The following is a 17,029-nucleotide window of genomic DNA, read 5'->3' as shown; positions in this document are numbered from 1 at the left end:
ATGGATGAGATTTGTGCTCTATAATACTGCAAATCTTTTTAGTGGATAAGAAAGCACTGACTTAAACTGTCAATGAATAACAGTAAAAAGATCAGAAAAAATAATATATTTTTCTGTCATTTGATAGTAGGCATTCCCAAAGAAGTGAAGGAGATCAGCATACATCTAAATGCAAGATGGCCTCCTTCTCATGCAACCCCTAAGGATAATAGTCACAGGTCTCTTATGACTGCTAACGTAAAAGGAACGTCCCCCTTTTGTGGTCCTAGCTCTGACAGTCACTGCCTGTGCTCTCATTCTTTCTCTCTCTCTCTCCTTTTATCTTTGGCAGGTGATTTCAAATTCCTCCCTCTGATTCCCTGTATATTTTATCCTTTGGTTATTGATTAGCCACAGGTTTTAGTCATTGCCATCTTCCAGCCCACCCTGCTTCCTCTGCATGACAAACCCACTTACATCTGTATTTACTCTGTTGCCTATATACGTATAACTCACTTACCCACGTCATGAGACTGTACCCACATTCTTAGCATCAGACACTGGGCATCTTTATACACACACACACACACACACGTGTGTGCAGTTTAATGAGTTTGGACATATGCATACAACCTTGAAAGCATCGTCACAATCGAGGCAGTAGACGTATCTATCACCTCTAAAAATTTTCTTGTGACTCTTTGTTTTTGTTACTGCTGCTGCTGTTGTTGTTGTAAGAAAAATTAACAAGACCTACCCTCAATCAGTTTTTAAGTGCACAACACCAGATTGTTAACTATGTGCACTAGGTCGTATACCAGATCTTCAGAACTTATTCTTATGTAATCAAAATTTTAAAACCATGAACAACAACTCCCCATTTTTCCCTCCTCCCAGTCCCCGGAAACTATTATTTTATTCTCTGCTTCTACGAAATTTACTATTTTAGATTTTTATTTTACTTTAAGTTCTGGGATACACATGCAGAATGTGCAGGTTTGTTACATAGGTATACATGTGTCATGGTGGTCTGCTGCACCTATCAACCCATCATCTAGGTTTTAAGACCCGCATGCATTAGGTATGTGTCCTAATGCTCTCCCTCCCATTACCCCTCACCCCGCAACTGCCCCAGTGTGTGTTGCTCCTCTCCCTGTGTACACATGTACTCATTGTTCAACTCCCACTTATGAGTGAGAACATGTGGTGCTTGAATTTCTGTTTCTGTGTTAGTTTGCTGAAGATGATGGCTTCCAGCTTCATCCATGTCCCTTCAAATGACAGATCGAATTCATTTTTATGGCTGCATAGTATTCCATGGTATATGTGTCCCACATTTTCTTTATCCAGTCTATCACTGATGGGCATTTGGGCTCATTCCAAGTCTTTACTATTGTGAATAGTGCTGCAATAAACATACATGTGCATGTGTCTTTATAATAGAATGATTTATAGTCCTTTGGGTATATACCCAGTAATGGGATTGCTGGGTCAAATGATATTTCTGGTTCTAGATACCTGAGGAATCACTACACCGTCTTCCACAATGGTTAAACTAATTTACATTCCCATCTACAGCGTAAAAGAGTTTCTATTTCTCCACAGCCTTGCCAGCATCTATTGTTTTTGATTTTTTAATAATCACCATTCTGATTGGCATGAGATGGTATTTCACTGTGGTTTAGAATTGCATTTCTCTAATGATCAGTGCTCATGAGTTTTTTCATGTTTGTTGGCCTCATAAATATCTTCTTTGAGGAGCAGACACTGGACATCTTAATTTCACTGGCTCTTGTGGAATCTTGAAAGTCAATTTATCTAATATGGATCCTATGTTTTTCTAAATTTGCTTTACATATGTTTTGATGCAACGAAAATTAATGCTCTTACTCTCTCTAAACCCCTTTTTCACTCAAACTCAATTTTAATATACTATAAATACATATTCCTTATATTAGCTTACATATTGATCAAACCCATAAACATTTATTTAATTAAAGTTATCTTGTTTTAATATTATTTTACTATTCGTCTTAACTGTTATCTCAGGTTCCATTCTATTCTTCTGACCGTAATTTTCCATTTGAATATTATCTGTTAAAAATCACTATCCTTGGTTAGTTATAATAGAAACAAACATCTTAGTATGACATACAAGACACTTTATTTCATCTGCAAAGGACACTCTCTAAGCCCAAGTTCAACTGTAATGAACTCTTGTTAGGACTTGTAGCAAACTCTATTTGCTCATAAGGTGGCAGTAAAGCATCGCTCTTTAGACCAACAACTTTGACAATACTTTTGGCCAACTTGTCATATAACAGTATGATTTTGGGAAAATTGCTAGATCTCTATAAGCTGGAGATTTTTCGTCATCTAATGTGGTAATATCCTTCTCCCCAGGAAGATGAAACCTCCTAACGTAATCCAGCCTTGACGTTTATTCAGGTCCCACATTGGATGAGAGTACTGGGAAATGTTTCTAACTAATGGAGTATTTGTAACTAACTAATGGACTAAATATTACTCTTCTAATCCTATGGAGTTTTTTTTTTTCTTTCTGATTAGATTATTTTTACCCTGAGAAAGTTAATTCAGAGAGACAGACTTGTGTAAACTGTTTTCCATGTATTTTCCGAGCAAAAATTTGGAATGAGTTAGATATGAGCCTATGTAGGCTGCCAAAAAGTCATTATTATTTAAAATAACATGAAAGCAAAAAGACAAATCTATACCACAGTTAATTTTCTTTAATTTAAAATTTATTGATTAATCATTATTATTATTTTTAACAAATCATAATTGTGTACACTTACGGGGTATAATGTGATTTTTTTATATGTATAGAAAGTGGAATGATTAAATCCATCTAATTCACATATCCATCACTTCACTTATTTTTTTGTGATATGACATTGCAAATTTACTTTCTCAGCTATTTTTAAATAGCTAACATGTTTTTATTAACTATAGTCATCCTTCTGTGCAGTAGATTTTATAAGCCTATTATTTTGTGTAACTGCAACTTTGTACAATTTGATAAACACCTCCTCATTCCTTCCTCCCCACCCCCACTTCTAGCTTCTGGTAACCAGCATACTACTCTCTACTTCTACTTCTATGGACTTGATCTTTTAACATTCTGCATTGAAGTGTGAGTATGTGGTGAAAGTGGGCATCTCTGTCCTTTTCCCTATCTCAGAGGAAAAGCTTTCAGCTTTTCACCATTAAGTATGATGTTAGCTGTGGGCTTGGCATATATGCCATAACTGTGTTTAGGTACATTTCTTCTATGCATAACTGTATTTAGGAACAGTTTTTTTTTTTTGTGCCTGGCTTATTTCACTTAACATAATGCTCTCCAATTCTGTACATATTGCTGCAAAAGACAGAGTTTCTTTCTTTTTAAAAGATGAATAGTATTCCATTGTATATCACACTTAGAAATATATCACATTTTCTTCATCCATTCATTTGTTGATGGACATATAAATTGTTTACATGTGTTTTCTCTTTCAAACAATGCTGTAATGAATACAGCACGCAGATACCTCTTCCACATGTTGACTTAAATTCCTTTGGCTATATACCCAGGGTGGGATTGCTGGATCATATGGTAGTTCTATTTTTAGTTTCTTGAGGAACCTCCATCCTGTTTTCCATAATGACTGTACTAATTTACATTCCCACTAAGAGCATACAAAGGTTCTGTTTTCTTCACCTCCTTGTCAGCACTTCTTATCTTTCATTGTTAAAATAGCCATTCTAACAGGCATGAAGTCATATCTTATTCTGGTTTTAATTCGCATTTCCCTAATGATTAGTGATGTAGAGCATTTAAAAATAAACGTGTTTGCAATTTGTATGCCTTCTTTTGAGAAATGTCTGTTCAGGTCCTTTGCTAATTTTTAATTAGATTATTTGTTTTCTTGCTATTTAGTTGCTTGAATTCCTTATGTATTTTGGAATACTAAGCCTTTATTAGATGCATGGTTTGTAATTTTTTTTTTTTCCCCACTCTGTGGGCTGTCTCTTTACTCTATTGTTTCTTTGGCTGTGCAGAAACTTTCAGGATCGATGCAATCTCATTTGTGTTAATACTTTTGCTTTGTCGCCTTTGTTTAGAGTTCAGATAAAAGAAAAACATTGCTCATACCAATGTTATAAAGCTCTTCCCCTGTTTCCTTCCAGTTTTACAATTTCAATACTTACATATAAATCTTTAATTAATTTTGAGTTCATTTTTATATATAGTATGAGATAAGAATCCAATTTTATTTTTCTTCATGCAGATATTCCATTTTCCCAGCACCATTTATTGAAGAGACTCTCCTTTTCCTTTCCCCACTGTGTATTTTTAACTTTTATTTCAAAAATCAATTAGATAAAAATGTGTGGGTTTATTTTTGATCTGTCTATTCTGTTCCATTGGTGGATATATCTGTTTTTATGCCAGTTCCATGCTGTCTTTATAGCATGGTGCCGGCATAAAATAACTTTATAATACATTTTGAAGTCAGGTAGTGTGATGCTTCCAGCTTCATTCTTTTTGCTCAGTATTGCTTTGGCTTTTCACGGTCTTTTGCGGCTCCATACGAGTTTAAGAGTTGTTTTCTCTATTTCTATATAAAAAGACTGAACTTTTTATATTGAATGTGTAGATCATTTTGGGTTGTATAAACATTTTCACAATATCAATTCTTCCAATCCATGAACACAGGTATTTCTTTATTTATTTTTTCTTCAATTTCTTTCATCAGTGTTTTATAGTTTTCTGTATCTAAATCTTTTACCTCCTTGATTAAATTTATACCTAAGTGTTTTCTTTTTTGGTTGCTATTGTAGATGGGATTAAAATTTTTTTGGATAGTTCATTATTAGTTTATAAATACTAATTTTTGTATGTTGATTTTGTATGCTGCAACTCTACTAAATTTATTTTTTCTAGCAGTTTTCTTTGTGGCATCTTTAGGGTTTTCTGTATACAGGATCATACTGTCCATACACAGAGACAATTTCAGTTTTTCCTTTCCAAAATTTTTCATTTAATTTCAACAAATAAAATGATTTTTGTTCTATGATAACTTTGTTTTCATTTTATGTGTGTATGTGTGTATTATGTGTAAACATTTTTTTGTGTGTGTGGCAATAATAGCTAAAATCTACTACTTTAGCATGAATCCCAATGTAGTAATGGGTAATTTTATTACCCATAGTTCTCATGTTGTATATTAGATCTCTAGACTTATTTATCCTACATATGGGCTATTTTTCAAAAATATTTTGACCTACATCTCTGTATTTTCATACCCTTCCCCACCAACCTTATCCCTGATAAACACTGTTTTGTTTTCTATTTCTGTATATTTGAATTATTTTGAGATTCACATATAAATGAGATCATGCAATACTTTTATTTTTGGGTCTGGCTTATTTCACTTAGCATAATGTGTTCCAGACTCATCCATTTTGTAGCAAATGGCAACATTTCATTTGTTTTAAGGGCTGAATAATATCCTGTACATTTATACATATGCCAGTGATTTTAATTCATTCATCCATCAGTGAACACTTAGGTTATTCACATATCTTGGCTATTGTGAATAAGGTTGCAATGAACATGAAAGTGCAGATATCTTTACAAGGTCATGATTTCTTCCTATTTGGGTATATACCCAGAAGAGGGACTGCTGGGTTATATGGTAGTTCTATTTTTAATTTCTTTTGGAACTTCTGTACAGTTTTCCACAATAGCCTATTAATCTACAGTCCCACCAACAATGTTTCAGGGCTCCCTTTTCTCCATACCCTTACCAAAACTTGTTACCTCTTGTATTTTTGGCTATACACACACACACACACACACACACACACACACACACACACAAACATACATGTATATATTTGAGTTGGGATCTCACTCTGTCACCCAGGCTGAAGTGCAGTGTGGTGGCACAATCATGGCTCATTGCAGCCTCCACCTCCTCGGGCTCAGGTGATCCTCCCATCTCAGCCTCCCAGGTAGTAGGGACTACAGGCGTGTGCTACCACATCCTGCTAATTTTTGTATATTTTGTAGAGACGGGGTCTCACCATGTTGCCCAGGCTGGCTAGAAACCCTGGGCTCAGGTGATCGGCCAGCCTCAGTCTCCCAAACTGTTAAGATTATAGGTATGAGTCAATGCACATGGCCCCTTTATGTATTTTGGATATTAATTTTTATCAGATATACGGTTTACAAATACTTTCTTTTAATATGTAGATTCCTTATTCATTTAGTTGATTGTTTCCTTTGCCGTGCAGAAGCTTTTTTGAGGTAGCCCAGTTTGTATCATTTTTTTATTTTTCCTTTTGGTATGATATCCAAAAAATCATTGCCAAGGCCAACGTTAAAGAACTTTTCCTCTATGTTTTATTCTAAGAGCTTTGGGGTTTCCGGCCTTATACTTCGAAGTATTACAATACATCCCTCAAAAATAGAATGGATAATAAGGGTCAATAAATTGGATATCCTAGAGAAAATAATTTCTTAGAAAATACAGCCTACAAAGATTGAGTAAGAAAAAGCAGAAAGTCTGAAAAGTTCAATAACAAATAAGGAGACTGGAGTGGTAATTAAAACCTCCCAATGAAGATAAGCTCAGGACCAGACGGCTTTGTAGCTAAATTTTACCAAATAATAAAAAAGAATTAATACCAATCTTTCTTAAATTCTTCCCAAAATAGAACTAAGGATATACTCCCAAGCTCATTGTATGAGTCCTTATATCACCAGCTCGATACGAAAGTCAAAGATACCAAAAAAAAAAAAAAAAAAAAAAAAAAAGACAAGCGATTCTCTGATGAACATTAATTCAAAAATTCTCAATAAAATATTGTCAAAAGGAATTCAACAACAAGACATGGTGGCTCACACCTGTAATCCCAGCACTTTGGGAGGCTGAGGCTGGCAGATCACGAGGTCAAGAGATCGAGACCAACCTGGCCAATATGGTGAAACCCCGTCTCTACTAAAACTACGAAAAGTAGCCAGGTGCAGTGGCAGGTGCCTGTAATCCCAGCTACTCGAGAGGCTGAGGCAGGAGAATCACTTGAACCCGGGAAGCGGAGGTTGCAGTGAGCCGAGATCATGCCACTGCACACCACCTGGTGACAGAAGGAGACTTCATCTCAAAAAAAAAAAAAAAAAAAAAAAGTACATGATGATCAAGTGGGATTTATCCTTGGCAAGGAAGCCTGGTTTAACCTTACACAAATCAATCACTGTAATACGTCACATTAACAGAATAGAAGATTAAAAAACTTCTTTACCATCTCAATTGATGCAGAAAAAGCATTTCACAAAGTTGAACATTATTTATTGATTCAAAGCTCTCTATAGTTCAGGTATAGAAGGAAAGTTCCTCCACATAATAAAAACCATTTTTGAGAAAACCACAGCTAATGTTATAATCAATGGGGAATAACTAAGCTTTTCCTCTGGGAACCAGTACCAGGCAAGGATGCCCACTCTCGTCACTTTGGTTCAAACACATTACAGTACTGGAAATACTACAAAGAGCAATCAGACTAGAACAAAAAATAAAAAGGCATACAAATCAAAGAATAAGGAAGTAAAGTTATTTCTAATGGCAAATTACAAGATTCTAAATGTAGAAACTCCCAAATAATCCACAAAAAAGCAGTTACAATGAATCAATGAATTTAGTAAAATTACTAGATACAAAATTGACATAAAAAATTAATTGCATATCTGTACACAAATCATAACCTATATGAAAAATTAATGAAGAGAACAATCCCATTTTCAAAAGTATAAAAAAAACTTAGCAAGAAACTTATTAGTCCCTAATACTAATCATTACTTTCTCACCAGCATCACTTTGTATTGATTTAAGTAACATTTATTGCGGATATCATTATTTAATTATTAATGGTGATATTAATATTAATTACCATTCCAAATCGTTAACATTTTAATCCATTAACAATTTTTACGAAGTTTATTGTGATCATTAATATCGATTATTAGTATTAATATTTATTATATTTATTAATATTAATAATTAATAGACTTGTTCCTGATATCCACCATGGAGAGGATGATATTACTTTAAACAGGACAAAAGGTGTACACGCACCCAGTGATATTGCTTCAAATTTCCGCCCGAGAGGGGAGGATGAGACAGGCAATATCGCTGGGAGTAGACACACACCTGGGATAATGTAATTATTATTCAAGGGCAAGAGTATGATATGACTCCCAATACAGGCGTGGCGTGGCGGCGGCTGGGCGGCCCGGATCGCGGCGCGGTGGATCCCCACCACCTGGCGTTGATAAAAAAAGTGAAGAAAAAAAAATAAATAATTAAATAAAATAAAAAAAAAATAAATAAATAAAAAGATATCCCTTGCTCATGGATTAGAAGAAGAATATTGTTAAAATGTTTGTAATACCCAAAACAATATACAGAATAAACAAAATTTCTATAAAAATTCCAATGAAATTCTTTACAGAAATAGAAAAAAACAATCCTAAAATTTGTCTGGAACCACGAAAGACATCTAATCATCAAAGTAATTCTGAGAAAGAAAAACAAAGAGGAGTCACACTTTCTTATTTAAAGTTATGTTACAAGGCTATAGTAATCAAAAGAGTGTATGAAACTGGCTTAAAAACAAAAACATTTCAATGGAGCAGAATAGGAAGCTCAGAATCAAAAAGTCATGAGAGGGAAAGGATAGTCTCTTTAATAGATGGGGCTGGAAAAACTGGATTTCCTCATGAAAAGAATAAGGCTGAACCCTTATTTTAGACCATACACAAAAATTAAATAAAAATGGGTATACTCAAAATTTTCCGCATTTTGTGATCTAATAGACATCCATACTATTTGTGTAAGACCTTTGAAATCAGGCTTCTGCAAACAATGATTTATGATTTCTTCTTACTTAAAAATATTTCAGGTTCAGTATACCTTATATGAAATATTTGGGATGAGAAGAGTTTGGGAATTTGGGTTTTGTTTATTGGATTTGGGAATATTTTCAGAAAACCCAGTGGTTAACATCCCTAATCCAAAAATCTGTTATCTGAAATGCTCCAATGAGCATTTTCTTTTGAGCTCCATGTTGGCGCTCAAAAAGCTCCAGATTTTAGATCATTTTGAATTTCAGATTTTTCAGATTATGCATGCTCAACCTGTGCTAAAGAAGATCATGCCATTTTAATGACTGGATAATATAGACATATAAACCTAATATAACTCTGAGGTGAAGTATATCCCTTCCAATGTCACATTCATTAAGTAAGAGATAAGGAAGAGATGCAGATTCAGTAGAGATCAAAAGAAATTTAGTTTGGGATACAATGAATTTTAGGAAAAACGGGGACCATCCAATGAAAAAATGTATATAACTTAGCAAAATGAAATGACCCTTCTTAACTTTTCTTTTTGAGGAAATTCTTGTATGACTAAAAGTAATAATAAAAGAATATGTGTGTTTTAATGGTGGGGGCCTTGCTCAATTTCTTCAGTTGGCTGAACATTTTCTGGCAATGAGAAAGGAATACATAAAACTATTAAGAAAATATAAATATGTCAAAGGTATACTTTTTTGCATAATAATAACTTAGCTTCTATGATTACTCAATCTCCTCCTTTGTCAGTGTTCCAAAGGAAACTATGACTTGTTAGCATTATGACGAAGTTTTAGGAGAGGAAATGCCCATATTGCAAAGTTGCATCCTAAGCAGTCAAGCAGAAGTTTGTGTCTTTCTTTCTGTGAAACTGACTCTTACAGAATGGTCCTTGACTAAGGGGAGAAGTCATTACACTCTTTCCTGGGACTCTCTACTTCTCCTACCTAACACATTTATAATTATGTGGTTAAGTGACTACTTCTTTTGTCTTCGATATAAGAATGTAAATTCTAGGCAAGCTGATATTGCGTCAATTTAGTGCTTTTGGACGGATTCTAGGAAATAGTACTGTCTAATATCTATATTAGCTATAGGTATATTATCTATGTCTAATATCATGAGCCAGATATTCCACGATAAGAAGAATCAGCATTCTGATCCAGTTCTTCAGCTCACTTTCTGTACAACTTTTGAGAATTCATTTCATCTTGCTAAGCATCGGTTTACTCGTGGGTAAAATTAGATTGTACCTAATAAGCACCTCACAGAATTGTGATATTCAAAATGAGATAGCACAGTAAATGCACTTTTTAAAATGACATACTCATGTAAAGAAGGTGAGGAATAGCTTATTTTATAGAGAAAAAGATTTTAAAAGTCAGTTTTTCTACTTTGCTTATTTTGCAAGTATTCCTGTGTTCTGCAATATGATCTGAGGTTTGAGTTGCAATGCTTGTCTGAGATATTAAAGCTCAAATCTTGAGCCTTGACAACCAGAGCGCTAAATCTGCTTTTTAAAAACTGTAAATAGTAAAATGACGCAATTCAAACAGCAATCATTACAAAAAACTTCATACTATAATGTCTCCTTGTACAAGAAGATGAAAAAGTATTAAAAAACCACATTACAAAAACCAATTTAAAAATTTTTTAAAAAACATTAAAAACATGTGAAAAATATAACAATTAAATGAAAAAAGTAAAGTGAAAGTTGTCAATATTAATAGGAGGTAAAGCTGAATACAAGCCAAAGAACATTACATTTATTTCCTTTAGCATCCTTATTCTCAGATAAGAAAGCTTCCTTTGTGACTGAGAACACAGAAGCAATTCCAAAAGATCTACAACAGGTTCCCACAAGCACATCAGCATCCATACTGTACTTTTCTCTGTTACTGTGGAAGAGGTCTCCATGTCCCTACCAAAGACTAACCCTGAACATTTTCTTTTATTAAAAGAAGGAAGATCTCAAATCAATAATCTCAAGTTACATTCTGAGAAACTGGAAAAAATGAGGAAATAGTACCAAAATAAGCCTAAAAAAGAAATCATAAATCGCAAAGGGGGAAAACAATTAAATAGAAAACAGAAAAGCAGTGGAAACAAATCAATCAAAGCAAAAGGTAGTTCTTTGAGATTAACAAAACTGATAAACGTCCAGTGACCAATCAAAAAAAAAAAAAAAAAAAAAAAAAACAGAAGACACAAATCACCAATAAGAAGAATGGCAGAGGTAATAATCCTAGAGTTCTTACATAAATTAAAATAATAATAAGGAAAGATTATGAGAAAATTTATATCAACTATTTTGTCAATTTAGTTGAAATGGAAGAATTCCTTTAAAGACATAAACTACCAAAAATCACTCAAGAAGGAATTAATTTATATAGTCCTACATCTCTTAAATTAATTGAATTTCTAGATAAAAATTTCTAGATAAGAAACTCATTGGCTCTGGTGCCATCCCTGGTTAATTCTACCAAAAACTTAAAGAAAAGAATACTGATTCTATACACATCACATGTAATATTAAAGAAAACAGAACGCTTACTAAATTATTCTATAAAGTTGCCGTTAACCTACTAACAAATCCAAAATAATAAAAAAGACATTAAAAGAATAAATAAGAAAAGCAACTACTGCAGATAAATATCCCTCATGAACAGAGAGGAATGTCCTAAACAGAATTTTAGCAAATAGAATCCAACAATATATAACAAGGACAATTAATAATGAACAATTGGGGCTCAGGCAGAAATGCAATGTTGATTGACATTTAAAATTCAATCAATATAATTCAAGGTATTGGCAAACTAGAAAAGAAAAACCAAGTGATTGCTAGTGAAAACCAAAAACACATTTGACTAAAATTCAACATCAATTTCTTGTTAATGTAAACAACAACAGCAATAACTCTGTGCAAATTACATGTGGAAGGGAATCTTCTTAACTGGATAAAGGGCAGCTATAGAAAACTTGTGGCAAACGTCATAATTATGAAAACTCAAATGTTTTCCCCCTTTAAACAAGTGCAAGACGAAGATTTCCCCTCTCACTGCTTCTTTCCAATATTTTACTGGAGGTTCCAGCCAGCACAGTAAGACGAGAGAGAGAAAAAAAGAAAGAACAGAACAAAACTTCAGATAAGAAAGTAAGAAATAATACCCTAACTTTCTTTATTTGAAGATGAAATGATGATCTCTGTAGTAAATGTGATGCAATCCACAAAAAAGGATATTAGAACTAACAAGTGAGTTTAGCCAGGTTGGAAGATATAATAACAAAATACGTTAGAGGATATGGCAACAAAATACAAAATGCGTTGTATTTCATTTTACAGTTTTATTTTTAATCGACAATGATAATATATGTATTTATATGGTATAATATGATGTTTACTTTGTGGAATGATTAAATCAAGCTAGTTAACAAATCCATCATTTCACATGTTTATTTTTTTGTTGTGAAAGCATTTTAAAATCTACTCTTTTAGAAATTCTGGAATATGAAATGCATTATTAGTTATTACACTCACCATTTTGTGCAATAGCTCACTAAAGCTTATTCTTCCTCTCTTACTGAAACTTGGATCATGTTCCCTTTCCCCACCTGACTCCACTAACCTCTTGTAATCACCATTCTACTTTCACAACAAATCGTATTTCTATAAACTAAGGGCAAACAATCAGAAATTTAAATGAAAACAATTCTAACAGCATTAAAAATATGAAATCTGTTGAGCTTGTAGATGTCCTATACATTAAAGTTTTTTTAAAAACATAGTGAGGTAAATTAAAGGAAACTTAAATAAATAGAAAGACATGCCTTGTTCATGGGTCAAAAAATCATTTTTGCTAAAAATCAATTCTTCTCCAAATTGATTTATATATTCAATGCAATTCTTAGTAAAATTCTGGCAATGTTTTATGTAGAAATTGACAAGATTATTCTAAAGTTAATATGGAAATCTAAAAGTCCTAGAATAGTCAAAACAACTTTGAAAATGAGAACAATGTTAAAACTAACCTTACCATTTTTCAGGACTAATTATAAAGCTATAGTTAATCAAGATAGTATATCATTGGAGTCAAGATAGAAAAATTGATCAAAAGATCGGAATAGAAGGTCCAAAACTAGATCTATATACATATAAAAATGATTTTCTAAAAAGATCTAAAGACAATTCAGTGAAAAAAATGATTTTCAACAAGTGCTGCAGAAACAATTGAATGTACATAGACAAAAACAATGAACGTCAATTATAAAAACATTAATTCAAAATGGATCCCTGAACTAAAATCAAAACTATGTAACTTTAAAAATTATGATTTTACAGTATGCAAAATTATTAGATATGACACAAAAATATGATCCATTAAAGAATAATTTGTAAATCAGACTATCAAAATTAAAAACTTCTGTTTTTTTTTGAAAAAACTAATTGAGAAAAACAAGTTACAGGGTGGAGAAAGGATTTTCAAAGCACATATTTGATAAAGAAGAATTTATATAATGCTCTCAAAACTTAACCAAATATGATTGATTTTTATCCTTTATAAATGATTTGAAGTAGACACTTCATCAAAGAATATACATGGACAGAAAAATAATCCCTTGAAAATAACAGAGATGGATCTCAAAATAATTATGCTATGTGAAAGAAGCTGGACAAAAAGAACAAGTCCTGCATGATTTCATGTATTTCAACTCTAAAAACAAGCAAACGAATCTATAGTCACAGAAAGCAGATCAGTGTTTGCCTGGGGGTGATGGGACATGAAGAAACTTTTGGGATGACGGATATGAATAGTTTCTTGATGGTCGGTTTTATGGGTATATACAAATGTCAAATGTATCAAGTTGAACATTTTAAATATGTATGTTTTGTAGGTCAATTTTACCTCAACTTCTTAGTCTTTAAAGATTAAGAAAATTTTTAAAAGACCAGCTTCTCCTCCTTGTTCACACTCTCTACTCTTACCTTCTCAAGAATGTTGTTTCAACAATTCTGTCAATGTCCAGCTTTCTCACTTTTACTCTTTTTTCTGGACCTTTGCAGATGGCTTATATACATCTTGTTATTTCTTTCATTTAAAAATAAAACATAAAGAAGAAGAAATACTTCCTTGATTCTATGTCTTCCTTGATTTTTTCTTCATTATCTTATTGTCATTAGGCCAAAACTCCTCTAAAACATAGTCTAATACACACTAACTCCAGTGTGTTCTCTTCTATTTTTCCTAAAGTCTACTCTAATCAGGGTCCAAACCATGACTACATCAAAATTGTTACCATCAAAGTCAGAGATGCCTCTGTGTTTCAAAATCCAATGATCAGTTCTTGATCTTCATTTCATTTTACCTATCAACATTTCATATAATTAATCACTCTTTCTTTCCTAAAACATCCCTGCTCCCACCTATGTGGCTTCCAACATAGCTTTCTTCTACACATTCTACCTCAGTCTCTATGCAAATTTCTCCTCACAGGCTGACCTCTAAATATTGAAGTGCTACAGAGTTTGTCTTTCAACCTATTATGTATTTTACTTATATTTATTGTCTTAGTGATCTTACCCTCTATCCAAATTTATGTCTTCAATCTGTATCTCTTCTTTGAAATCTAGATTCTTATATACAATATCCTACTCAGTATTTTTATTTGAATAGTTAATCAAAATATCTCACTTGTTCTGTTTCAAACTAAGCTCCTGACTTTTCCTCTCCTACGAAAGTCTGTCTTTCTCATTGTACCTCAACTCACAAAATGGAAACTCCAGTTTTTTCACTTGCTAAACCAAAAGCTCTGTAATCTTCTTAACTTCACTTTTTTCTCACACTTAACATCCATCAGCAAATTCTTTGACTCATATTCAAAATACACCCCAAACTAATGACTTTTCAATGGCCTCCATTGTTAATTTCTTAGGCAAACCACTGCTTTATCTCATTCAAATTATTACAATAATCTCCTAATTACCATCCTTGCTAAACTAACCTTACCATTTTTAGGTAAGGTTAGTTACCTAAAAGGTATTTTAACATACCTTTTAACAAGGTATGTTAAAACTAACCTTACCATTTTTCAGGACTAATTATAAAGCTATAGTTAATCAAGATAGTATATCATTGGAGTCAAGATAGAAAAATTGATCAAAAGATCGGAATAGAAGGTCCAAAACAAGTACAGATTCAATGTTCAACAGTGTGAATCAACAGTATATGTTCAGCCAGAATAATTCTGTCTAAATATAATTTTTATCATGCCACCTCCTTCTTCATAAATTTCCAATGACCAAGCACAAATTGCTAGTCCTTTGTACAGCTACCTGGGAGTTTTCAGTTCTGCCTTCTGGTGTTTTGGTTTTTCCCTCTGAGTCACCTTTTAGTTTTCCCTCTTAAAAAATGATCTGTATTTATAGTTGTGTAGTTTTCTTAGACTGCTTCCTGACCAAAGATCAAATTGCACAAAACACAGTCTCTTCATTTTTTCTGTCTGTCCCATTTAATCTTAGCTTGTTTAATATTTTCAAAAATGTGTTGGGTTCTTCATGCATTATTTGATATTACACTTTATTGAACAAAAGTCATAACTCAAATCTCCTTGAGATGAACCCACCTTAGCCTTTGGCCCCTTTATGGTTTCTGTCAAACAATGTCATTTAGAGAGAGGGTCTATTGTTTCACGCAGACAGTTTATGAGATATAACCTTGAGATATTTAGAAAGTCTATTGTCTAACACAAAGGACCTACGAGGGACCGTCTGAAAACTATCCGATGTTTAAAGAATTTGAGTTACATACTTGAATTTCTCTTTACCTCAAGATGTTTTACTGGTAGCATCAGAATTTTATTTTGCTCTGAAATTCTCTGAGGATGACAATTATGTTTTCAAACCCAGAAAGTTCTGGATCCTTTATATTCTCCTAAATTCTACTTGGAGATAGAATTATTCTTTGATTAACTGATCTCTCTTTTTTGTACCTTTTAACAAAATCAGTTGGTACTTTCAGCATTTAACCTAGAAATACCCTTAGCAAGGTCTATTAGTTCATTAGATGTAATTTTTCCTAGTTTTCATATGATTTCAGGCCTCAGTTTTGCTAAACTTTTCATTGCTCAATAAAAAAGTCTCATTTCCTCAAGCTTCCAGTAACATTTTCCTCATTTTTAAGCTGTTATCAACAGCACCCTTGAGACTCACCAGGATTCTGCTCAATAGTTTCCCAAGGATCTTCTAGCTCTAACAAAAAACTAGTCCTCATAACTATGCCATGTTATAGATTTTTATTATTGCCAAACACAACCTCCAAATACCAAATTTGGTACTACTCATCTGACACATTGCAAACCAGTCTTAAATTAGTGGCATAAAACAACAACCATTTTATTATACTCATGGATTCTATAGGAACAGTAAGGAAGTGACAGAGGATAGTCTCTGTCCCATGGTGTGGAGCTTGATTGGAGACAATTCAAATGGTTGCAGTGGCTCAAATGGCTGAAATCATTTACACGTTGATCACCATCAGGGAAAACGGAAGGCTGAGCTCAGCTGGGACTGTTGGAACATGTACATGTAACACCCCTGTGTAACTTGGGCTTCTCATAGCATGGTGGCTACAGTCCAAAAAGGTGCATACCAAGGAGCATCCTGATAGCAGGGATTCCTAGACAGCCATGTGTACCGTGTGTGGCTTTATATGACCTACCTTCCCTTTTGACATAGTCTAGTGACTAACACAATTCCAAGCCTACCCAGATTCAGGGGCATTAACTATAGACTTCACTTCTCAATGAAAGGAGTGTAATCAGTGTCGAGACTGTTTTAAAATTGCCACACTGTGATAAATTAAAAGTCAGATCACTTGCTGCCTGAGCCTGTCATTCTGGAGGAAAAGATTGGAAAGAGTCAGAGTGAAAGTGTATTTTGGCTTTTATTTTCTTATTTTAACATGATAGGATATGGAAAATAACTTAGGCAGGTATTTGGAGACTTGTAATTAGAAATTAAAGGGAATGTAGAGAATGCTAAGAAATGTGATGCTGTAAAGGAAATTTAAAAACTGTTTTCTTCTAGATACCCAAAAGGTAAGAAATGCTTTTAGTAACAAAAGCCATATGAAT

Source organism: Piliocolobus tephrosceles, chromosome 4 (genome assembly GCF_002776525.5).
Source record: "Piliocolobus tephrosceles isolate RC106 chromosome 4, ASM277652v3, whole genome shotgun sequence".
Taxonomy (NCBI): Eukaryota; Metazoa; Chordata; class Mammalia; order Primates; family Cercopithecidae; genus Piliocolobus; species Piliocolobus tephrosceles.
This window is presented reverse-complemented; position numbering follows the sequence as displayed.